This window comes from Amblyomma mixtum, chromosome 5 (assembly GCF_055824585.1).
Source record: "Amblyomma mixtum isolate Tamu chromosome 5, ASM5582458v1, whole genome shotgun sequence".
Taxonomy (NCBI): Eukaryota; Metazoa; Arthropoda; class Arachnida; order Ixodida; family Ixodidae; genus Amblyomma; species Amblyomma mixtum.
In genome coordinates, this window is record NC_143016.1 from 166,924,628 (window position 1) to 166,951,312 (window position 26,685).

The following is a 26,685-nucleotide window of genomic DNA, read 5'->3' on the forward strand; positions in this document are numbered from 1 at the left end:
GTGCGAAAAATGTCTTCTTAGTAGAACCGGATTGTCGGGGTGATGCATCCTGGCTTGCGGGAGGGGAACTTGGTCGTTGCCCCTGCAGGGTAACCCTGTGGTATGTGGTCTGCACCATGCTTGAGAGCCACACATTGGCTCAAGCTATAGCGCTCACCCTCTGAATAGGAGCTTGACTCAAGAGGATAATTTTAACAAAATTCCGCCGTCCCCATTTCCACCCCAATTCTCTTAACCCACTCCTCTTAGCATTATACCCATTCCTCAAGCCCATTGCTATCCGCTACGCCTATAGAGAGACCAGGGGAGTCTCTCGGGGCCTGCTCCCCCGGCTCTGAGTAGTGGAAGTAGCATCCCTATTGATTTCTTTCCATCTACGCGTGGCAAAATCTTTTTTACTCACGGGCTTCATCTTTAATATTGCAATTGGGATTGCACTCGCGATATATTACCGGTGCGGGCGAAGCATGGTTTTTTTATTTAGAAATCTTTAACCGACAATATAGTAACGAAGACAGGACTGGCACAGCTCACAGTTTCAGCAAAGTTCAGCGCACAGCAGAGAACCCACAAGATGGCTGACTCGCTGACCGAACCGCGTATTCGCCAACTGCAGCCTGTACAGCCACAAGGCTTGAAACCACGGTGAATTGATCACGGTGACTGAAGATTGTCACAACGGCTTACCTAAAAGGGATAATAAATCCTCTTAAACGGCGTTATATGCGACTAAGCATCACGATTTGCGACCTAAAAGGGAAATAATGGAAAAAAATGAAATTAAAAAAACAATAAAATTACAGTACAGAGAGCGGAGTCGAACGGCCGACCTTCCATACGCAACACGTGCCTCTAATCCACAGCGCCATAGCGGCGATGTCAAGTCGTCGTTCTGAATGAATATTTATAACCAGCCTTAATGTGGCTGCTACCTGCCGGTGGGCGGCGCTGTCATCGCTGGCTGTACCGGCTGCATTTGGCGAACACGCGACCGAACCACGCACATACATCGTCTTCGTCGACCGCCACACGCACACTTCAGCTTCATCGTCGGCGTGCTCCGATGAGCACGCGCCAATGTGTTCCTTGAGCAGCTGTTACTCTCTTCTAGCAAGTCGCAGCTCTTCGCTGTTTTTTTTTGCGTGCCTACAAACAGGTAGCGGCGACACCGTACGTGTCGTATTCTTCTGTATACTGTGGAAATGGGCTCAGTCTACTGTAACGGTATCGTGCGAGCGAGAACCCATGCTAGAAATCGCTGCTTTGCGCGGCATTTTTTTAGTTGTAAGGTATGAAATTAGGTTTATTGAGGTTTAACGTCCCAAAGCGACTCAGGCTATGAGGGGCGCCATAGTGAAGGGCTGTGGAAATCTCGACCACCTGTGGTTCCTTAACCGGCACTGATATCGCACAGTACACGGGGCTCTAGAATTACGCCTCCGTCGAAATACGGCCTCCGCGGTCGGGATACGATTCGCGTCTTTCGGGTCGGAATGAAATTACGCTAGCTTCCGTTGCCCTCAGGCTATGGTGTCATGTCGTCAGAGTTCACCAGTTTTCTTATTTTCTCTTTTCTACAGCACACTGCAGTATCTTTTAGCTGTGCACGGTCAGCGCATGTTAAAGCTCCCCAGGTGTTAGAAATGAACACAAAAGCAATATATGTGCCATCGTCAGTAAAATGCGACGACGGAGGCAGGGTGCAGAAAAAAGCGGCGCAGAAAACTGTGCAAGGTAGTTTGGACATAGAAATGAAAAGGTGCTTTCTCTATCCTCCTGCTGAGGTGGGCTCGTATACTTTTCTATGAAGGATAAATGCACACCTCAATTTTTTTTAACCTAAATAGTGAATGGAGGAAAATCAAGAAAATAAAGGCGCGGCCTCTGTTACTCTTGTTAGTGGGTGGGCGTAGCGGGTGGGCGTGTGAAGGAATGACGTCAACTACATGCTCCTAAGTGGGATTGCTTGAGCCAATCAATTAAAGATCAATTATTCTTCAATGCCCAATAAACGCATTAACAGCACGAATATAGTTTCAAGTGCCCTGGTAATTATTCCGGTGCCTTCCACTACGCAATTTCTCCATCCTTTTCTTTATGACGTATTTAGCTTTGGAACCGACGCAAGCTAGTGCTATTGCGACCTCCTCCGCCGTCTCAGTGTTCTACGCAAACATTTAATTCTATGCAAACATTTAATTCCTGAAATAGAAGACGATAAATGCAAGAAGTGCGGAGCGAGAGGGTCCCTCGACCACATAATATGGGAGTGTAGCCAATCCCCAGGCAGGGCGAAGAACATTAATAGTAGAGACGCCTGGGAGACCTTGCTCCGGAGCTCGGACCCTGAGCTCCAGCTCACCGCCGTCCGACTGGCTGAAGAGGCCGCCGGGATACAAGAGATCCCGGCCAGCATCTGACGCGACTACCCCATGCGGCCGCATCTCTCCTGATCCTCCTCCCTCAACTGAGGGTATGGGACAGGGGAGGTCTGGGTGAGGTAGTCTCATTCTGTTGGACAATAAATGTTTTTCACTCACTCACTCCATCCTTTTCTTCACTCCCTTCTCTACCTATGGCCCCACGCTCCGGTTCAGTCGTCCTCAAAAACGAGGGTGCCATCTACTGTGCCCTCCTTTTCCTGTAATTGCAGTATTTACTACTATAAACAGTTGCGGTGTATAACGCCGCCGTTAGTTTCTACTAACTAGTTTCTGCTAGAGGCGAAAAGAATAAGATTTTGTTCACTGCAGTAACGAATAATTCTCAACATGCTGCAGGTTGCCCTAACATGCAACGCAAGGTCTGTTGTTGCTAAAGACTTCAGAAACGTATCGACTTCCGTCCAATACATGACAGGGCCTCCTCCTTGCCTTTGCAGCCCTTCCATCCTTCTGGGCAGTGATGTGTTGAGCGACTCTAAAGTAGCCGTGTCTCCAAGAATAACACTGACATTCGAGTGAGTTGGTAGAGCATGTTGGAAAATTTCCAGTGCACACAGAACAGGGACAAAGAAGAGAACACCACAAGCGCTGACTCGCAACTAAGCGTTTATTCGCTTACTTGTGATTCCTCCAAGAGTGTGATTCTTCAGCTTGCCACAATGTTTCTGGACCCCCTGTGTCCAGATGCACGCGAGCCAGAATAGCTTTCATAATGCCCCAAATGTTCTTAATTATATTGAGGTGGCGATTCCGCGGTAGCCGCTCCAGCTGTGCGATGCCATTCCTGTTCAGATACACCTGCACTACAGATGCAGTGCGTGCAGGGCACCCGCCATGCTGGAAATAAAAGCAGCCGTCTGTGAAGAGAGCATTACTTCCATACGGAAGATCAATGCTGTCAAAAATTTCTCGTGCGCATCAGCTGTCAGCCTCCATGGAATGCGGTACAACGGGTTAAGACCTGCGTAGCTTATGGTGCCCCACACATTTACGAAGACGCGTACGCTGGCAGCAACATTCAGAACCTTATCATCGTAACTTCCAAAAAAAGGAAGTCAATTTTGAAATGTCCAGAACGCATACCTATGCCAACATTACCGAGAACCGGTTACCCCCAGGTGCGGTGGCGCTGATTTCAGCAAGTGGAGAATGTAAACTCGTCGCTGAATACCACCTGCTGCACTGGTGTGAAGTCCAGTTTCTCTTATTCTTTTGTGCTTGTCATTGACCGCCTTTACACGGTCTGCACGCCGTGGCTTGGCTGCATATAATGATGCCACAAGGGCGTGTCAAATGCGAAGTCCGTGCCATTCCTCTTGTACTGCAGCCCATCGTTCATCGAACGCAGTTGTGCGGAGGTCTTCGGCTGTCAGTTGAGTCCTTATGAGCTCCTACATATTTTCATATGATCTAGGTCTCCAACCAGTGGTAGCCTCTCTACCAGTGTGTCCAAGACTAGGCTAGCGGTGTGGATAGCGTTTCCATCGTGCTGAAAAATGAAGCAGCCGTCGCGGATAAGACCACTCTGCACTGAACGACCAGCACTTCAAGAGCGGCACTGTGAAGCGGACGCGTTGCAGCGGCCCTCAATGCGCACTAGGCGTTCCACGACTCCTTTGCCGATCGCTCACGAGAGTTGGAGAACCGGCCATTTGATACGACGCCTGTTGTACGCGCCGGTAGATATCTACAAGTTAGTGGTCGGAGCTAGTCGGAGCAGCCAAAAGTAGAAAACGTTACGACCGGTCTCTCTATTCTGAAGGAATCCTGATGATAGAGGACAAGTATCCTGGATAAATATCTGTTATCTACAAAAGTTCGAATGGTAATGACACCGAATGAAGTGAGATAAGTTGCGGTTTCACGATAAAGAAACGATAATAAACACACAGTTGGGCTGAGCATTGTTGCCGCGATGTGTCAAGCGCACGCTCTTTAAGGCCGATTCACACGACGGACCGTTCGCCCGCGGCCCGCGCACTACGTGTGCATACGTCAGCACTTTGAGAGGCGCGCTGGATGCATGGATGGATGGCGGCCGCCAGCGCGCCCCTCAAAGTGCTGACGTATGCACACGTACTGCGCGGGCCGCGGGCGAACGGTCCGTCGTGTGAATCGGCCTTTAGCTGGTACTCATGAGGAGTTCGCCTTTTGGATACCCAACCTTGAAAAAACAGCACATGCCTGTGGTTGAACGGGCGCGAGGCCTTCCGCTGGTGGTCCCGTCGGCTCGACAAAGGGCTCTCCTCAGAGAACTCCTCCACTTAGGCGCTTACCGCTCATTAATGGACGGTTTGTTGGAACACGAGTTAAAGCAGTCATTGCGTGTTAATTAAGTACGGTTTGTGAGCCGCAACGCAGTTCATAATGCCTGCTTCATAGAGACTTCGTGTTATAGTTGATGAGGACAGCGGTAAGTCACACGTCGGACCTCCGCGTAACTGGAAATTGGTTTGTACCGTCTGCGGCGACGATGAGCCTATTCTGTCCCTTCGTCAGCAACCCTTGGTCGACCGCTGCGCTCCGCGTCTGCAATTTGGCTCTTCACGTCGCGGTAAGCGTGCAGAATGCGACTAACCGGATTGCGTGCATGGCCGGTATGTCGACAAATTTCACGCTGAGAAGTACATACTAGGCGGAGAATGATTATACTTCGTCTTTCGTGGACTGCGCAGGCGAAATTTTTGGGAAATACAGATCTTGACAGAAGAAAACAGCTAGCATATCATGGTCACGAGAGAACCAGCCGCGTATCCCTTGCAAGAGTTGGTAGGGCGTCTCATTATGCCCCATTAGAAGTCTTATTTTGAGACGAGACTTTTTCGCCGTCGATTAAAATGAGCTCACTTAGTTACAATATTTAAGACAAGAGGCCGACCTCAAATGCAGAATTACGGTGCTATATTTATGTCTTTCTTAAGCAAGGTTATGGAATAAATATTTGACATAGAAATATACACCTGTTACGCCAAGGTTAATATCTTAAAAGCTTTAAAATTTTGATTCGAAGCCGACTTTCACTGGAAAGTTCCCCTCTCATATTTTCCTGACTCGATTAGAAGACAGCTTGATAGCAGTGTGATTGCGGGAGCTGTCGTCCCTAGCCTACACCAAAGCCTTCGATAATATTAATAATTGCATTCAGCGAAAGCTATAGTATTGCGGTTCCGACATTCACTATGATCGATAATTATCTCACAGGTGCCACAGCGTGAGGGCTGAAGGTAACCATTGTCGTCTCATAGACTAATTAGTACAGGAGTCCCCCAAGTTTCAGTTCCTATCTGTACTTTTTTTTCAACATATTGTTATTTGCTTGAAGAAGAGCTCTGAAGGGCTAGGTGGTGGAGGGAGGGAAGAGGAAGTGTTTTTCGCTTTTCGACCCTTGTTCCCTCAGGCCGATTGCCCCTGATCTGTTGAACCGGCTCGAACGCCTCGGCTGCGAGGTTACAGCCGTAACATGGTGGTGGAACTGCTGGATAACGATCGCAGTTACGAACGGCTCAGCTGCAACTAAAGCCTCGCCGGTGTCGTCGCCTTGCCGGCCTGGAACCGGTGCCCGGTATCATGCAAACGGCCAATGGTGTGAGGCATATGCAGCACGACGTGACGATCCAAGCTGCGACCGGCCTGTGGGCACAGTGACCGGTACCTTGAAGCACTATCGGGAACCTCGCAGTTTCGCAGGGGCTGTAGGCGAGGACGAAGATAATTGGTTTACCTATTATTAAAGGGTGAGCTGCTATTTTCGGTGGGACGCCACCGCTCAGCTTGCCAGCGTGGTTTTCTTTGTGACGCATACTGCTCTGGTCTGGTTTGAGAACCACGACGACTCCCTCACAACCTGGGACCGCTTCGTTACCTAATTGCGACTGTGTATTGGGGGCTGCCTCTAACGAAGCAAGCGGGCTGAAGTAACGCTTGCATGCAGGGCTCAGTTACCGGGAAAAACTTGCACAACCAACTTAGGTGAAGTTCTCAACTTGTGCAAAACAACTAATGCTCATATGGCCTAGGACGATAAAGTTGCAAGTCATCTGGAGGACATCGGAGAAGAGGTTTACTGTTTTCTTATCCCGAAAGTTAACCTGGGAGCCGTCTCAGATGTAATTCGGCACGTCCGCATATTCTAGGCATTGAAGACTCGTCCTACTATGCCCAAATTCGGGCGATTCGCCAACGTTTCAAATGTGGCCAGCGTTGAAGAGAGCTTTATGGATCTATCATCGACGATCCGACAGATGGTTCGCGAAGAACTGCGATTCGGACCCTATGCGCAACGTCCACCATCTGTACCTTCTGACGTTCCCGTTTCTCTTGGGGCTTGATGCATGCGTTAAGTTCAGTAAATACTGCACACATTGTCGCCTGCCCCCATGGCCTAACGTCCAGGATCTGTGGCCCTGGTCATCCCTCTTACTACTACTCATGCTCGGCTGACTTCCAATTGCAATACGATCCGTATTACGAGCATCGTTAACGACCACCTGCCCTCTCTTTACGGCGTGCAGCCAAAAGCCTGAAGATGTGTGTGGGTAGTCAGTGCTTCCTCCCTCGTCGGAGTCTTCTAGTGAAGAAGGTCTTCGCACCGCTTCCGTGTGCCAGCGCTGCGGCATCGAGGGGCACATTGCTCGCTACTGCCGCCGCCGTCCACCGCCTCGATACGAGCGGCCTGTCCATCCTCCTCCGCCAAGCAATCATTCTTACGACTCTCCTTGGCAATAGCCCACGACGTCGAGCAATTATCCCCTGCCCGAAGGACAACGAAGCCGCTTTCCCGTTTCCGACCGAAGTTTTTCACTACTGCTTTCCTCTTTTGTGCGCTGTTCACCACCACGGCGACGTTCCCCGTCGGCTTCGCCGGTAAATTAGTCAGCGTGACCGCTGGAGGTGAGGCCGCTAGAGACCGCGCGTTGCGGATAGAAATTCCTCAATCGGCTATGTTGAAAATCACGGTTCATGTGCTTGTGGATGTTGGGACCACAATGGCCTTAGTAGATACGGGTGCACTTCATCGACCGTGAAGGCGTCCGACCTTACCCCCAGAAGGCCGCGGTTGTTGCATCGTTTCCAACACCTCAGACTGCAAATGAACTTCGAAGCTTTCTGTGACTTTGTTCATATATTCGCCGCGTTAATCCCTGTATTGCTGACATCGCTCACCCGCTCACGAGCCTTGGCCACAAAGACGCGCCCTACGAGTGGATATCTGAGCGCGATTCTTCTTTTCACCAGCTTAGTTTATCCCAACGTCGCGTTCATTTCTACGTCAATTAAATCCTTTTGGCCCAACATAAGTGCATACTGATGCCAGTGGTGTTGGAATTGGTGCCATGCTGATTCAACGTTATGAGGAGAAGCAACACGTCCATTGCTTTCGCCAGTCAGCCGGCAACTGGTCGCGACACGCGTCTGGGTGCCGCTTCCCACGACAGAATGTGACGCCGACAACTTTGGCCACTTTCTGTAGAACCTAAATTCGCTAATGCCCGTACGTTCCACGATATATTGATGATCTTTAATCTTACGTAAATACAACCCAATGTAACTTGTACGCCAACACAGTCGTCATGGATTCTGGTAACACGTCTTCTAAATTAACTGCAAATTGACTCTGTGCTATGATCCTTAAAAAGCTAGAACCTCATTAACTATAGTGCGTCTATTAACTATACTGCGCGCAGTACGAGGTTTTTAGCATTCCACGCCCATCAGAGGAGGTTACTACCGACCGATCAATACATATTCAAAAACACTAGCGCGAAAAACAGATTTTGAGAGAAGAGGAAATACACGGACCAACTAATCCGTTTGTCTGTCCTAATTGCTATCAATACATTTCAGTAATCTTGCCATGCTAACAGCACATTGCGCTACATTCTTAGGTTTTCTCGTTTACTCGAGCTTGAAGTGTTATCGTTGTGTTGCCTGTGTTAATAAAATTAATTTTAGAATAAGAGGCCTTACGAGAACATAATTTTTGTATTTATATGCGTGTATGCGTTGCTTTCAATCTATTACTCATTCATAGACACCGCATAATGTTACTGTGGCACTTCAGGGTACAGCACGTACAGAACTCATCATTCTTGACTTATACCTGTGTGGAAACAAACGCTTAGAATCATCACTTTTTCTTATTTCGCCCATGGATTTATAATACCATGACGCAACGGTCGAGTTGACGATACATACTTAGGGAAAATATCGCAAAAAACGAGGACAGCAAGACAGGAAACAAGAGGACGAGCGCTAACAGACAATTGAAGGTACGTTCACAGGACACAAGAAGCATAAAGAGGGCCACCAATCAAAACAAGTAAATAAAACCCACGTGTTGCTACGTGGAATCAAGGAAAAGAAATTCACGGTCATGCAGGCATACCGACAGCTTTCTAATGCACAGACTTGTTTTTTTCCTTAATATGATAGGCTTCTATAGTCTCTGGTAAATTGGATTGGATGTCTGTTTATTTTATTGCCTCCTCTGAACTATCATTGATGAATTAGCGTGGGTCCTGTTGTTTCCTTTCTTTCCGTCCTCGATTTTTGCGCTATTTTCGTTAAGCATGGATCTACGCCTTAGTTCTACTCACTGCTTATGCTGTCAAGGAGTACGCAGTTTTCAGGTCCTGGTTTTCCCGTTTAAACTCATCAATACATTTGTGTCAAGTTCTGGCCAAAAATATATGATGAAAGTAACATTAGTAATGATGATATGACCCATCTTGCTTTTTGAACAATTTTTATTACCAAAAATGGGGAGTAATTGTAGCAAGCAAACGACTTGATTCTTTGTACCTCAACTTAGTATAACTTCAATCCTTCAGTAAAATCACCAATGCCATTGTGTAGGTTCGAAGAATAGTAAAAGCAGCGCGTTTTCTAAATTCTTACGTATTTAATATCGTGTCGTCCTTAGCTATTTGATAGCGTAAACTATTGCTCCACATTTCTTTCTCTCTTGCTTGTTTTCGTGGACCCAACGGTTGGTTCGACTCCTTCTTTCCAAGTATCCCACCCCAGAAGAGCCGAGCACCCGACCGGGGGGATCTTGTACTCATTAGAAAACGGTTAGGTACCCGACAGCACTGCGGCTCGAATCCAGCACCTCTCCCGAATGCAAGGCGGATGCTCTACTACAAGGCCATCGCTTGTGGCCAGTGTTCACAAGACAACTTGAGGGGCTGCGTTGTCCGCGCTCTGGCGCGGGTTGTCGCTTTTCGCTGCTCGGCGGCATCCATACGGCCGCTATACTCGGCGTGCGGCCATGTGACTACGATGACGGCACGCATTCACGTGGCCCGCCGCCTTCATATGGTGCTTTACGGTGAGACAAGAAGCGCTCTACGGCATTGTGTCGTTATCTTTGGATCTTTCACTAGTCATTTGTAGCTTTTTGTGAGCTATGGAGGGCTGGTTTTGCAGCTCACGGCTGCAGTCAAAGCCACTTACGAAGAAATTCACTCCGTAGGTATCAAATGCGAAAGTTACCGTGAAAGGTAACCAAATATGAATTATGGTGTCAACGCAAAGCGTTGAAGCTCTTAGCGTGTTGGTTGCCACCAAACAAAACGGAGGGGAGAAAACGAAAACACGATCGAGGAGTCACTTTCAAAGTTGCAATGAGGCATCTGTTAATACTACAGGGAAGTCGCTGTCAGCAGCAATCACTCTCGCCTAAGCGCGTGGCATCGATTCGTAGAGAGAACGGAGACATCTAGGATACCACGAAGCCCTTCGCATTCCGTTTTCATGGCTTCCAGCCAATTGTCTGTGTTGGCATTCCTGCTCTTCGACTTCATGGGGATGCATTTCAACGACCCGCCTATATTGCCTATGGGTTCAAGTCTGCTCCCATCGGTGTCCACGGTAGCTGCCGCACACAATTCGTTTTGAGCATAGCGCTCTTCTTCCAGGTTTCATCTTAAAGCAGCGCGAAACAAAGGACGTAGTGGGAGAAACAAGACACTAAACGAGCGCAATCTAACAACTGAATTTTATTTCTAGAAGGGTTGGATATATAAGCACCAAACAAACGACGAAACACATTGCCATAGCCAGTAAAAAAAAACCTGTACGGGCATGCAGCGGGAGGCTAAACGCCTCATCTTAACAAAGCGATCCAGCAAGCCATCTAGCACTACATGACAAGCACCTGCTGTCACCCTGTCGCCACACATTCCCCGAGAGCGCGAATCTCTTTCTTCCACGAGATTGAGAGAAGGCGAGGCGACACATCTTTCTGACTCCTCCCTGATCAGAAACGCCTCAACTAACTCCCTGCAGGTCCGATCTGGGTGACTGAATAATATTGTCACGAATATTACACGGCACACCGTTAGATACACAAGAACTGTTCCAGTCTGCTGAGCGGTCACCAGCAAGCAGGCGAAGCACTTCTTCTTCCTCGTCACCAGCGAGATAGCGGAGCACTTCTTCTTCGTCCACTTCTAAGCTGTATCATTGCTCCCTCCTCTGCAGCATCGCCTCGATGCGGGCCGCTTTCATAGAGGGGAAAATGGGTTGGACACGGAAAGTTAAACACAGCTATCACGACACAGAACCGGTGGCACTCAGCGTCAAGTACAATCAGCAGGACGGTCGTAGTACGGCTTCATACGAACGACGTGCACAACATCCGGATGCGGTGGTCTGCGCGATGGGCGGCCTGGGGTTGTCGGTGAAACTTCGTACGTCACGTCGTTAATGCGGCGGAGAACTCGGTAAGGTCCGAAGTATCGGCGCAGTAATTTTTCGGACAACACACGGCGACGAACTGGTGTCCAAACCCACACATGGTCGCCTGGTTCGTACGTAACAAATCTGTATCTTCTAAGCTGTATCAATATATTAAGGCGAAAGCCTTTAATGCCTCATGGTCGTAAGCAGGAGTTGTCGACAGAAATGTCACGTTTTCAATTGGTCGAAACGGTCGTGACGTCACAGTGCGCGAATTTCAAATGGGCCCAATTGTATTTTGGCTATTAACCATGCAAACAATTGAAAGGATCGTATAGTGATGCTGCAAGTAAGTGGGACTGAGCTTAGTAAATTGCTTAATTACCCAATTAGCGTAATTAACCCGTCTAGTCAGGCCAGATAAATAAATAAAACCGAGTAGGAAATTGGTCGAGTTCGGAAATCGAACCTCTGTCTCCGGAGTGCGACACGAGCATGCTAACCACTCCGCCATGCCAGCTCGATGGTTTGGAATGAACAAAGGCGCGTCTAGTGAATACGGCGTCTTCGTTCACTCCCATTTTCCTCCCTTCCCGTTACAGCGAGGTTTGGGTGTCCACCCAGATATGCGAGACAGATACATTTCCCTTCCTCAAAAACCAATTTACCGACGAGCAAAGCGTAGAACCGAATGGGCGGTGGCGTTCTATGGACTTCCTGGCAGCGTTGCAAGCCGCTGTCGCGTTTCACTTTTAGAGGCGAAGCCTAACATCTTAACCACGCATCAGTGATACAAGCAGAAACACCGCGCTTAAGGCTTTCGCCTCACCGCACTTTAGGCCAACAAAGTGCTCCCCTGAATTTTTGTCCTCTCCAAATGGGGGAAACAATCTTTACACTTCCGGCAGTGCGCAGCAAGGTTCGATAAAACTGTCCCTTGTCCCTTGCGGTGTTCAAGCAGCCGCTCGTTTATTCAGCGGCCTGTCTGACTGATGTACGTCTTGCCGCAGGAAAGCGGTATACAATAAACCACTCCGGTGTCGCGATCGACCAGCGGTTTTTTGTGAGAAACTGTGCATCCATTCCTCGATTGGACATCCCGGCACTCGATCTTCTTCCTTACCGCACTGCAGACTCTGCTCAGCTGATTCTTAGCTGTGAAAACTACTTTCACTCCATATCTAGACCCTGCCTTCTTCAACCGGTGTCACATGCCATGTAAATACGGAATCCCCACTGTTCTTGTAATCACGCCGTCTTTTTCATTTGCCAGACTTTCGCCCGTAGTCAGTATCCTCTCCTCTATTTGAGCCAGAGCCACGTGCGCGAAACCAGCGTCCCTAAGCCTCTGAACGTGGCCCAGGAAGCTAGTCTCAACCCTATGGGAGCACTATTTCCGCAATGAAGCCTTGAAGCAAGCAGTCGCTATTCCCGCCTTGGCCAGCCTAGAGTGCTCTGAATTATAACTGAGGAGCGGCTTAGCCGTTCTTTGGTTATATTCCCAACACGTTCCTGTCTCAAGACAATTGACTTTCAAGTCAAGGAACTGAATAGAACCAAAGTCTAGTAATTAAAACGTGAAACAGAGACCCTAGCTGCTCTCTGAAAATCTTAATGACATACCGTATTTTCCGGTGTATAAGACGCACCCTTGTATAAAACGCACCTGCCATATATGCAGGCTATTATTGAAAGAGTTGGCATATAAGACGCACCCGTGTATAAGACGCACCCCAATTTACCCAGTTAGGCTAGTGAGGCTTAATTAAACATGTTTGTGTGACCATCGTGAAATGCACCGTACCTGTGAGTTCTTAAGCAACGCTAAGTGATCGATAAGGCAACACTCATGCCATACCCGCCCACGTTTTAGCAAAAAAAAAGACGAAAGAACTCTCCTTATGTCCATAACAACATTTTATTTTAACTTAAAACCTTCGAAGTCTTCATCTTCGGATGCGCTATCAAAAAGTTTGCCTCTTTCTGGAGGCAATGCAGCTGAAACATTCTCTTGGCACAATGCACGTATTAAGTACACAGAGCAAACAAAGTTGCAAAGGGAGACTAAAAAAAAAATGCCGGCTTGTCTTGACAATAGCGAAAAGCGCGATTGTCGCCATCTTTTTGGAATTTCACATTACTTTTGCTTGGGGCCTCCGAAACGGCCGCGTGTTTATGATCCCGGAAGTCATCATCCCCGCCGTTTCATGATAAAGTTCACCTAAAAAAGTTTCGCATGGCGGTCCCCGTATTATAGCCGTGTTACAACCGCGTCATTGGCAGCGATATTTTTCCGGTGAAAAAAGCTTCAACATGAACCTTAGTAATTTCTGAACTCACAAAAAAAAGCCGGAAAATTCGCATATAAGACGCACCCTTGTGTAGGACGCACCAGCAAGATTTTTGAAAAAACGCCGCGTCTTATACACCGGAAAATACGGTAAGTAACACTCCCGGGGGACCCTTTGTTCAGAAACACAAAAAAATCATCGACATAGCGAAACACTTTTACTGCTAAGGCCTCAAGATCTTCATGTAGTCTCATGTCCATCCTGCTGAGGAAAATGTCACTCAACACAAGGGTGACCCGAGACCCAATACAAACACCAGACTGTTGGAAGAAAACTTTTTCACCCCATCCAAAGAAGGTCGAACGTAAGTCAAAGGACAGAAGTTACAGAAAACTCTCCACGGAAATAGCTCAATCGTCAATGAATTCGTCGTTATCCTTGACAATGCAGTCCTTGACGTTCTTCAACAGCTGATCATGGGGTAGGGAGTAAAACAAATCCTCCACATCCTTGCTAAAGGCATAAAGCCTCTGGTCCTCTCTTTGCGACAGGAAATGAACTACCTCAGTAGAGTTATTCACGAAAAAAGGGTCGGATAGCTTGAGGGAGCTTAAATGTCGCTGCAAATAGCCTGAAACAGCATGCTGCCATGTGTCACGCTCCGATACTACTGCCCGAGAAGGGACATCGGGTGAGTGGTTCCTGACCGTGAAAAAGAGGTCTAACGCCGTACCTTTGCTATTGTTGACAGTAGCAAACAGTGCATCCAGGCTCATTCCTTATAGCATACTGATGACTTGCTTCTTGATGGCAGCTGGCCTCACAGAAACTTGTATAAAGTTCTTTTTCAAAGCTTCCTTTGCTCTCTTGGTGACCACATCTTCCGGTGCGAGAACGAAGAACCCTTCTTTGTCAGAAAGGAGAGGCCTCAAGCGTTCAGCTGCCAAGTAGTTAATCGGTACTTTCATACGTCTTGACGCCTTTTTGCCCTTATAGTTGCCGACGATTTCTGAACACTCACTGACACACCTCTGTTTATCGCCTTCGGGAACGCCTTGGAAAACTTTCCGCGCAAGCGCCAACCCCTCGAGAGGTCTTAAGGCTGTCTCAAAGCAGAATTTGGGACCAAGCTCCTGAGTACGTCGGCGACGATCTTTATTCGCCCCATTGCGAAGAAAACATACCTTTCCTCTCGTTACTGAAGCTTTTCTCCAAGCGCTCGTCGATTGTGACACCGGAGTGGTTTATTCTATGCCACTTTCCTGCGGCAAGGTGTACAGCGGCCAGACAAGCCGCTGTATAAACGAGCGGCTGTTTGAACACCACAGGTCAGTGAAAGGGGGAGTTTAATCGAACCTTGCTGTGCACTGCCCGAAGTGCAAAGATTGTTTCCCCCATTTGTACAGGACAAATATCTTGTTCAGTCACCCAGATCCATGGGACCTGCAGGGCGTTAGTTGAGGCGTTTCTGATAAGGCAGGAGTCAGAAACATGTGTCGGCTCGCCTTCTATAAATCTCGTGGAAAAAGAGATTCGTGCTCTCGAGGAATTTGTGGCGACAGGGTGATAGCAGGTGCTTGTTGTGGGCTAAGGTGGCTGGATGGCTGTGTTAGGATGAGGCGTTTAGCCTTGAGCTGCATGCGCGTACGGGTTTTTTAGGGGCTATCGCTATGTGTTTTGTGCTTTGTCGTTGTATTTGGCGCTTATGTAACTAACCCGTCTAGAAATCAAATTCAGTTGTTAGATTGCGCTCGTGTCGTCTCTTGTTTCTTCGACTACGTCCTGTGTTTTGCGCTGCTTTAAGATGAATCCGTTCAACTTGTCCAGTTTTCTGTTCTCGTCTTGCAGGATCTGTCGAGTGCACTCCTGTCCTGCTAAAATACGCAGCATCCACCCTGGAATGCTCTGTCAAGGACTTAGGACACCAAGACATTGTGAATAATGTCCGCTTTAGACTCTGAGACAATTGGCCTTTCAAGACGTCAAAGCCCATTCCTTGCCATGCCCCCCCCCCCCCCCCCCCCAGGATAGCCACAGAGCAGCGATCGCTGACGAACAAACTTTTGTAGGTGTGGAGGGATATGCCTGCTCAGGAAAAAAAGAAAGTCGGCACAACATTGTTGCTGGAGAAGTATGCGTCAACACTTCTGGAATTGAAAATATATTTGCAGTCTAGCCAACTTTAGTCGTGTTAAACGTCTCTCAAAAGTACTGAGCATAGCTTTGAAGCAATTTTTGTTTAACAGATTATGCGCCCTGAACACGCAGCGCTGACAGACGAGGGACGAAGGAGAGAAGACACACACAGGGCGCTGAACTTGCCCAGCAACACACCCTGCTCGAGAATATGCATTTTAAAAAACTTGCAGCCTGACCAGTGAGCAAGGGCGGATTTACAGGGCACTCTTAGAAGTTTTGATTAGTGGAGATTTAACGTCCCAAAGCCACTCAGGCTGTGAGGGACGCCGTTGTGAAGGTCTCCGGAAATGTCCACCACCTAGGGCTCTTTAACGTGCACTGACATAGCACAGGACACAGGTCTAGCATTTCGCCTCCACCTAGATGCGGCCACCGAGGTCGAAATCGAGCACTCTTGGAAGAAACGGGTATCTTATTAAAATGTGTTTGTAGGATACTGCATGCCGAAGAAGTGTTGTTAAGCAAGGTTTCCTGTGTTATATTTGTCATTTGGAACCAGGAAGCCGCCCATCTGCGCTAAATCTACACCTCTCCGTATTCTATTTTGCAAAATGATCAGCGTGTTCGATCCCGGTCGCAGCGGCAGCATTTCGATGGAGGTGAAATGCCAGAGGCCCGTGTGCTGTGCAGTGTCAGTGCCCGTTAAAGGACCGCAGATGGTCTAAATTTACGCGCAGCCCTCGACTGCGGCGTCCCTGCTTAGTCGCTTTGGGACGCTAAACAACACAAACCTCGTCGCACCGAAACTATCGACATTTACATATTAAGCTGAAAATTCACTGGTAGCCAAACTTGGCAATTCTGGTCCCAGCTGGACGAAAATGTGGGCTGGTCGGAGAATAAGACTCCGCCCGATTGTCGACGGTCCGCTCTTTCGGACCGTTAGCAAACTCGAGCCTTTGAAGGCGTTGTTTATCCGTTAGATGAGGCTTCTGTGCAGCCAGGCAGCATCTTGTTCAGCCGCCGCTTGATGGTCTTCGCATATATCTTACATCAGAGCTCCTTTCGTATTTGTTTTGCTTCATTAAGGGTCGGCAACCGCTTCGGCTGTACTTACCCTGCTGAAAAAAAGTTCTATGATGCAATAACCTCATAGATCATTCATCATAGAATATCATACAATTCTTATGATATTATATGATCGCTATGATGACTGTATGATTTTACAGAAATGTATGACTTTGTATGATAATATTCTAGGACTTGTGTGATAAGTCTATGATATTTGTATGATAACCTGCATGAGTTTATTGCATCATAGAACTTTTTTCAGCAGGGTAGGAATCCATACTCCTCTCTTGCCGCTGGGGTCGACATAGGAGCTTGGCGTACGCAAGGCTTCCTTCATTGAGAAAAACACAGATGGTATATGCCACGGCAGATTTCTACCGACCAGTCCGCCGGGCTATTGTCATCTAGGGTATCTCTTCTACAAACAAGCGTGCAATTAGTCGCCGTTGCCCGACTGACACCGTCGATGGCGTCTTTGCAGCGGAAAAAATTGGCAATGAGATTATGCAGTGGTTTTGGATACCACCACCCAATCCAAAGCAGAAACGTTTGTTGCTATGTGGAACCAGTGTTTGCGCTATCTCTCTGATATACTATCAGGTGATCAGGTGAATATCAGCGTAATGACGTCAGGCATCAGGTCGAGAAGCAGCACTCGTCTATATGTTATCTACTCTCTAATTTAATATTTTCACTTCATTGCACTGCTAGAATCTTGACAGAAATCAGTGGTGAGAGAAGGTGTTGCGTTAAAACATGCAAAGCGTGTTCGGAAATGGTTCGCCGGTATGTTCGCTACCAGACTCGACGCAGGCATATCGCCGCATAGTGTTGCAGAGGTAGGTTTATAACGGCATTCCGACATCTCGCAAAATTTTATCCATGACTGTACATCGCAGATGTTGTGCTGACAAAGACAAGATCTCAAATAGAGCTACTGGTGTGCGACCTCGAGTAATGCTATGCACTTCTTGCACGAAGTCGCGTGTTAGCATTTTGTGTGCAATGTATGTGTCGAGGAAATCGATCATTTATTCACGGCCCAAATCTGTATTGTGTAAACTGAAGTCTCCTGCCACGATTATTTTCCCAAGGTTATCGTTTGCCATGTAACTATATAATCATGACAGGAAGTCGCGGGTGATATAGGGGGCCTATAAAGCGCACCCATGCCAGAAACGTAACCCCAGTAGTGTTTGCGCTATCTCTCTGATATACTATCAGGTGAATATCAGCGTAATGACGTCACGCATCAGTTTCATGACTATGACTGCGGAAGGACAGTGGCTGCAGCAGCTTTCTTTAGAAATAGAGTAATGCCGCTGTTGAGGATTTGCGGGGTCGCAGCGGAGCACCGGAGTAAGATGACCAGCGTGGCAGGCTTCTAGTTCCGAACTGCCCGTGCCGGGCGTGCGCTCCCAGCACGCGCTGTCCATCTTTATTTTCCTCTAGCGCGCGCTGGTACCGCCGATCTCAGCGCCTGCGCTTTATAGCGTCGCCGGGCGCTATAGAGCCCCCCGCCTAGACGGAACGTCGAAATGTACGCGCCGGCGGGCCAGAGATGGAGTAGCCACGGCAGGCAAGCAGGCAGCTAGAGGAACAGTGTCCCCACGGGGTCGCTACAAGGTCCGGTAAGTTCATGTCAGGTGCCGGGGAGAGCCGTCGGGTGGAGGGCGCGGGCTCAGGTGGACGAGCCTGGCTGCTGCGCGATGGGCGAATGATGCAGGGTGCCGAGCTGACAGAAGAATATTAGGGCAATGGAGGCCATCGGCGGGCCGTCACCGACTGTAGTGCTGCCCGCTGGCACAAGTGTCATTGGTGTTGGACCGATGCAGCTGATGGCGGCGGGGAGCTGGCCCACAGAGTACGCCGTCACAAGCAAGGGAGCGGCCGAAACGGCTCCGAGGACAGATGTGGTCTTTATCGTGGTGTCGTGTCGCTGCTGTAGTGCCAGCTTCAAGTCGTCCAAACAGGTGGAAATGGCTGGCTTACATGGCTCAGGTGCCCCTGATGTAGGGCGCGAGCAGTGCGGGCCGGCCACTAGGGTTGGCACAGGTGTGACCGACGAGACAACGGTGACAGCTGTGGTGATGACGGAGGAAGTAGCTCGGTTCAATGCCAGTTGCTTGGGTAAAGCGGGAGTGACAGTCCGGAGGGACTGGCCAGTGCTGATGCGCGTGTGGGCATGGTCGGGCTTGAGAGCAAGCGCTGACACTGGGTCAGGAACTGTTTCAGGCAAAGTGGGGCTGGAGGCAACCGCCATGGTTGGTACTGCTGTCACCGGGTTGGCCTTCTCATCCTGCTCCTGATGCCGAGTAGTGCTCTGCGGACCTTCAGAGGGGCTGGGAGTGTGACAAGCAGGCTTGTCGTTGTCGTGGGCTCTTTAGCATCAGCGGGCGACGGCTTCAACCTCACAGCAGAGGCCTGCAGAGCTGTTGGCGGTAGTGACGAGGTAGATGGAGATGCCGGAAGCCTCGGCACGGCTGCTGCCGCAGAGTCGTCCTTGGCTGCAGGAGGCTCTGGCGACAACGCCACTGAAGCGCAAGGCGGCAGGGCCAGAGACGCAGGTAGGATAGTAGTGGGAGCAGGACGCGAGGCGAAGCTCGTGCGGGTCCCACCTGGTGTGGCGTCGAGAGGGACGGCCGGGCTGGAAACGCTGTGCAGGAGAGGCGGCGAGGCGGCGAAGGGCTGCTGAGGCGGGCCGGGTTCTGATGAAGGCTGCGTGGGCGCGAGCGAGGCCGGTGCAGGGCCAGAGGCTGGCGGCGGCGAAAACGGGTCCGCTGCGTCGTAGAGCGGAGGCGGAACATAGTAGGCGCCTAAGTCAGCCAAGACGGCCGCACGCAGCTCATCGTATAGCCGGCAGCCGAAGGCAGACTAGGTGAGCCGACGCAGGAGGTCGGGCGGGAGGATGTCGCAAAGGACTGCGGGTTTAAACGGCTGGATGGTGATGCCGTTCAGGTACATCGCAGCCTCCAGTTGGGCGAACCACCCGCCGACGCCTGCAGGCCGGAACGCTGGGAGCGGCGGGTCGAAAACTTGGGTCCTGCCAGTACGCCATGCTAGGACGCCGCTGGGATAGAAGGCACGGTTCGCCGGATCACGTCCGGGTCACCACTGTTGAGGATTTGCGGGGTCGCAGCGGAGCGCCAAAGTAAGATTACCAGCGTGGCAGGCTTCTAGTTCTGAACAGCCCGTTCCGGGTGCGCGCTCCCAGCACGCGCTGTCCATCTTTATTTTCTTCTATCGCAGGAACGCCGATCTCGGCGTCTGCGCTTTATAGCGTAGCCGGGCGCTATACCGCCTTCTGGTGACCTACGATCCCTTCGAAATATTTGATGGGAAGAGGGAGAGAGACAGACTAATTAATAAAGGAGAAGTCTGCCTCTGGTTATTAACCTAGCATGTTACTCTAGAATTTTATAGGAAGGAGATGCCACAATTTTATCGCTAATACCGTCAGGCAGCCATGTTTCGGCTATTCTGATATGAGCAAGACATCTTAGGTGGAAACATTTCAGGTGCTGAAGTTTGTTTACCATGCTTTCTGCATTGATGCTCACACTCTGTTGTTTTGAGGTGGCTCATGCGTCTCGTCACTTTTTCCATGCTTATCATACGGCTGACTAAAGAGGACAGGTTGGTCTCTCGAGTCATCCGAAGTACATACGCTCCCTTCGACTTTGTTTATCACGAACAAATGAGACCTTCCTTACGGTGTCTTTATCGGTTTTGGCGTTTTTGCTTAACGTCCGTTTAAGTAGTATGTCTCAGTGCAATCAGTTTGGATGAATGTTTCCGAACTTTTCAGTTGACTAAAGTTCCGCAGGGCAGCCTCCTTTTCCGCGAATTCTGCGAAATCTGGAATAGCTGGCTCCTTCCCGCCCGTAGTGTAGAGCAAGACAAACCAGCGGACAACTTAAGGAAGCGAAAGACGTTTTCTAAAGCTCTCCAACAAGGAATAAGCACATACCATCAGTGGAAAGCAGTCACCAGCGAGGACTACCCCGAGTAACTCCCATGGCGTTTTCGAAAACGCCCCGCCGCGGTGGCTCAGTGGTTACAGCCCACGGCTACTGACCCAAAAGAGGCGGGTTTGATCCCCGCTGCGGAGGCTGAATTTCGATGAAGGCGAAATTCTAGAGGCCCGTGTACTGTGGGATGTCAGTGCACGTTAAAGAACCCCAGGCGGTCGAAATTTTCGGAGCCCTTCACTACGGCGTCCCCCATAGCCTGAGCCGCTTTCGGACGTTAAACCCCAATAAACCAAACCGAACCGTTTTCCGAAACATACTGCACAGTGCACCCCCCTTCCCTCCCTCCCGTTTTTAAGCATGGATGGATGGAAAACTTTATTGAGCAAGTGAGTTTGGACCGTACAAGGTCTCAGGGCCACCGCACAGCCCTCACATTACGCGCATGTGTCCAGGCCACGTAGGGCCACGGCACTGGCACCCCGGTTCACACAGCGAAGTTGCGCTACCGGGTCCTGCGACGCAAGGAGGGCCTCCCATTCCTCCCATGTACCGATGGCGGGCTGTCCCTGCGGGGGAGGATCGGCAGGGCAGCCGAAGAGGATGTGGTCTAGGGTGGCGTGCGGTTCTCCGCAGAGAGTGCACTCGGGGGAAACATGGCGGAAGTGGGATAGAAGCTGAGGGGTAGGAAGAGTTCGGGTCTGGAGTCGCCTCCAGAGGATTTGTTGGGAGTGGGATAGGCGGGGGTGGGGAGGGGGATAGAGTCGACGGGCAAGGCGTGCTTGTTGAGTTAGTTCTGAGAACGTGTGTGCCCGCTCCCTCGAGAAATCCCGGCTGGGGTCGCCATTTGCCCGGCAAATAAGTCCTCGGGCTACGTTATCGGCGGCCTCATTTCCGGGATTGCCAGAGTGAGCCGGCACCCACACGAGCTCAATACGCCTATCGGGATTTAGGGTGCACATTCTCAATATCTGCCACGCAGGGGGATGGACGCGTCCGCGGGCGAAGTTAAGAATGGCTGTTTTGGAATCGCTTAGTATATAAGCCGCATTGGTTTGGGCAATGGCTATTGCTATAGCTGCTTCCTCTGCTTCTTCCGGGGTACAAGGTGGGTCTATGAAATGGGTAAATGGGGGGGCTGCTGGATGATAAGCCACAGCTACTGAACGGTCTGTACCACACACGGCGTCCACCCAGCGCACATCCTCTAAAGTGCCATATTCTTTATGGAGAGCTTTGGCTCGCGCGACTCGGCGGGATTGATGGTATTCAGGGTGGACATTCTTAGGAAGGGGTTTCAGGATAAGCGCGGAGTGTATGGCGCGAGGGAGAGAGATGAAGTCTGTCGTGTGTGCTGGTATGCGAATTCCCAGAGAATCCAGTATATATCGTCCAGTTTCCGTGCCAGCCAGACGAAGGTACTGTGTGTAGCGATGTGCATCTATAAGTTCTTGTATAGTGTTGTGCATTCCTAATTTTAAGAGTCTGTCCGTGCTAGTGCTCTTTGGTAGGTTTAGCGCTGCTTTGGTAGCCATGCGGATAAGAGCATTGATCTTGTCTTTATCCGAACAGGAGAGGTTTAGGTAAGGAGTGGCGTAAAGAATGCGGCTAAGCACAAACGCATGCAGCACCTTGAGATTATCTGCTTCATCTAGACCGGCTCGTGAATGTGAAACCCTTCTAAGAAGATGGATGACGGAGTAGGTGGACTGTTTTAGTGCTTTCAGTGTAAAGTTGTTTTTCCCCGTGTCCTGTAAATGCAGGCCAAGAATGCGGAGGGTAGGTGTTTGCGATATGGGAGTGTCATGCAGTTAAATCGTGATGGGGGCGGTAGGGACGCGCCGCGGGCGGATTATGAGGAGTGCTGACTTTGTGGGGAAGCATTCATGCCCAATGCTTGCCGCGTGAGTAGCTATAGTTGTGGCTGTTTCCTGAAGGGTCGGTTCTATGACGCTATCCGAGCCGTATGTGCTCCAAACCGTTATATCATCCGCGTAAAGTGTGTGTCCTAAGTGCAGGATGCGGCTGAGAGCTTTGGCCAGGGGGATGAGGGTGAGGTTGAAGAGGAAGGGAGATAACACCGCCGCCACTTGCGGGCGGCGGTGTTACCAATGTTACCAAGGGTGAAGGAGGGGGTCTGTATATCATATACATGCGGGGTGGCGGTGTGGCCGTTTAAGAAGGCCCGGATATAGTTGTAGTTAGGCCCTAACTGCAGCTCTTGGATGCCCTGCAGGATGGCGCTGTACGTAACTTTGTCAAATACTTTGGTGAGGTCGACTGCCAGTATTGCTCTGGTGTGATGTAACACGTCATTGGTCAAATGTTTAGGGGAATCCCCCAAGGTGGAGTAGATTTGTAATAAGGGAGTAATTACTTATTGACATCCACCCGAGCGCAGCCTTATGGCTACAAAGGAAAGCTATACAGCTTTCTCAGAAACTTCGTAGTTAAAGGAAAATTCGTCCTGGTCGAGGGTTTGAACCCGGGACCACCACTTCACCGGAGCAGTCGCTCTACCAATTGAGCTAACCGGGACGGCAAGCTTATGGTAGGGCGAGAGCGAATTGATCAATAAATCAAGCTTTACTTTGTAGCCATAAGGCTGCGCTCGGGTGGATGTCAATAAGTAATTACTCCCTTATAACATGTTTTTTAGGATAGCGTGCGAAATCTGCAGCAGGGCGTCCTGTGCCGAGAGATGGGCTCGAAATCCTACCATAGTATGGGGAGATAGTCCATGGGATTTCATAAGTTGCGTGAGACGCGTGAGGATGACATGCTCAAACAGTTTGCCCAGGCACGAAGTCAGCGAAATGGGACGGAGGTTTTGGTAATTAATGGGCTTATTTGGTTTAGGGATGAAAATTATTTTCCCGTGCTTCCATTCATCAGATAGCGCCCCCATTTCCCAGCACTCATTGAAGCAGTTGGTGAGAACCTAATTGAACGACCATTTAGATTTCTGAGCATGACATTTGTGATTTGGTCCTTCCCAGGGGTTGAGTTTCGGAGCTTGATAAGGGCTGCTCTTACTTCAACCTCCATGATGGGGGCGTCGAGGGAGGGTTGATCGTTGCCTACGTAGCCGGGATATAATACAGCTTGATCCACAATGGTATAAGTTGATTGAAGTTGGCGTAACAGCTTCCTTGATGATTTTGTGAATTTTGATGGGTAAGTTTTTTGAGTGTAAGCCTGGTTTGCTTTTTAGGTTCAGTGGTGTCTATAATATGGCGTAGAAGATGCCAGGCCCTGGTGGAGGAGAGATTATTTCGTAATCCGTCACATAGTTGGTGCCAGTAATATTTATTGAGTGCGGTACTGTGCTCTTTATTTGTTTTTGTAGTTGCGCCAAATTTAGCTTAAGTTTCCGATTCTGTTTCTGGGTTTGCCAGCATGCGAGGATACTGTTCTGAGCTTGGAGTAGGTGCGCTAAGCGACTATCTGCAACGGGAGTCTCGGGGGTGGCGTCTAACGTTTCTGTGAATGCCTGGACATCTTGTTTCAGCTCTGTCATATATGTGTGGAGGTAAAAGGGGGATTCTAATGTATTGGCCTCTCTGTGCTTTCGAAGATTATCCCAGCTAGTAATTCGGACACGGTAAATTTTAGTTTTTTGACGAAGTCAAGCTATATAGTTATGATATAATTATCAGTGCCCAGGGCCACATTTAAGTTCGTCCAGACCGGTGTGGGAAGGTTGCGACCAAAAGTAAGATCTAGGCTAGTGTCGGCGGTGACACTATTGCCGATTTTTGTAGATGTGCTCAGATCATTATATATGGACAGACCGTGCATCTGAAAGGTGTTGCGCAATTCCGCTGGTTGTGTACGAGCTCCGCTTGACGGTTTGAAGCGGCTGTGCGGTGTTGTAAATGGGTCTCATAAAAGCGGGAGCTTCAACTTGCACAGACTTGGCGTTCGACAACAAATGTGTCGTAAAATCTGTTAAACTACACAAGCAGCTACTTCACCGATCTGAGAGCCATGATTGTAACGTTTCACGATGAGCCCCCTACAACCCAGTGACAATGGGTACAAGAGATCAGAGAAGGAATGGAAGACGACGTGCGCAAGGGAACCAAGTACCCAAGTATACTAAACAAGAAGCAGCCATCAAATGTAAATAAATGCAATGAAGGCAAAGTGTGCAAAGGTGGATGTAAAGAAGTGTGCGTGATGTGGCGTGTCATGCAAAGGGGAATGGGAGTCCAATGTTACGCGTTTTCGTCGGTTCAGCGCGTCGATCGCCTTCAGTGCGTTATGATTTACAGTAGGCATTCCTCGCATTTAGCCTTTGTGTGTTTGTCTGTCTGTTTCTCTGAAGCCTGCTTTGTGGCAGGGTGCTCCCCTACCCACAGGATTGTTGGCAACCTGATGGGTGTGCGTGTATACCAGACACACACACACACCTAGCAACCTGCCAACCGTGAGAAGTGGCAGTTCAATTAATCACGAGGGGTTGCTCAGGAAGGGCAACCTGGGTGTCAACCCAACCCAAACAACCGAAGTCTCGCCCATGGCAGCAACTGGCACAGCAGGGAAATGATGCACCCCTTAACAGCGGTACCACTGCTCCAGGAGTGGCACGTGTGAGGACTCCCAGGGATCCAGAATGTAAAGTAGAGAATGAATGATTCCGCGTACATGGGTATTAATCTTTCATCGCTATCCGAACAACTCCTTCCGTAAACACTGGATCTGAACACGGGAACCGAAGTGAAAACCGAAATGCTAGCGCACTTGATTCGCATTTGTCCCTAACTACGCAGAGTGAGCATTGTTTTTCCCCCTCAGAAGTACACGATGGGTCGACAAGAAACGGACATGCTGTTCGCTCTCCTGATCCTGTAGAAACAGATGCAGATTACTGCAGAAGCATCGGAAGGCTCAATAAATCATTCCTGGTGCACAGTGGAATAGCTTTCAACGCTCAGCTAATGTGCCTTGTGATGGCACACTAGACACTGCCTTGAAATCATCTAGTAATCTATGAGCGACGAATGTGTATAACTTCAAAGGAGAAACGACATGCTTGCCGATGTTGCAACATCATATTTCGCCTGAAAGAGCCCACAGAACTAAAATATCGCCAATAGATGGATGCCAAAGATATCCCGCCATCATCTGTATAACTCTTCTGGTATGGATAGACAGCATTAGAAGCCTCATCTGTCTCAAGCCTGCTTTAAGACTCCCCGATTACACAAGCCGAGACAGTTACGACGTCACAAGGTCAGGTGACATGCCACCTGCCACATCTACCACCTTCCCCTCACCGCCTCTCTCTCCTCTTTCTCCACCTGCATCACTGGAAACAGGAGCCTCATCACGCGAAAAGTCCGGAATTGTGGTTTGTCGTAAAATTCGCGGATTAGCCGACCATGTGTTGTGGTCTGCTATAAAATTCGCTGATTGGTCGACACAGTTATGACGTCATCAGGTTCACATCACCTCTGGCCATGTCCCCCCCCTCTTTCAGCTGCACTGCCGCGAACAGAAGTCTAATCACTGGAAAAGAAAAAGACCGCGTTGTGCTGTCGTAAAATGCGCTGTGTTCAATGCTGTCGCATTGCTCCTACATAATGTAATTAAGCGTCCGCATAATGCTTCTCTAGACTGAAGCTTTCAATTTTTCTTGCATTACTTAGCGCCGAACTTGAATTCTCACCGACGAAGTATATGCGTGTTATGCCACGTAGTTGAAGACATAAGGGTTGTAGCTCTCGCTAGAAGTTTTTATCTTCCGCGATGTGATACACTTTCAATCAAGTCTGACCAATGCTAAACCTTTTTTTCGCTCTAATCGCCACAGTGCGAGCCGAAGTGCTCAAGACTTAAAGTGCGTTAAACCGGCATTTCCCTTTGCTTCCTTTTTTTTCCTGCAGTGAAAAAATAAAGAATACTATGAAAAATCCATAGGGACACTTAATTGCAACTTGTGTTGGCAAAATGCTAGCAAAAGAAGCTCTTCATGTGTTTACTTTGAGTTTTGTATAAATTTTTCGTGGTTGTGTTCGCGGCCCTGCACCTCTGTCTCCACATAAGCAGACATCTCTTTGGGTCCTTTAGCCGGTAGTTATA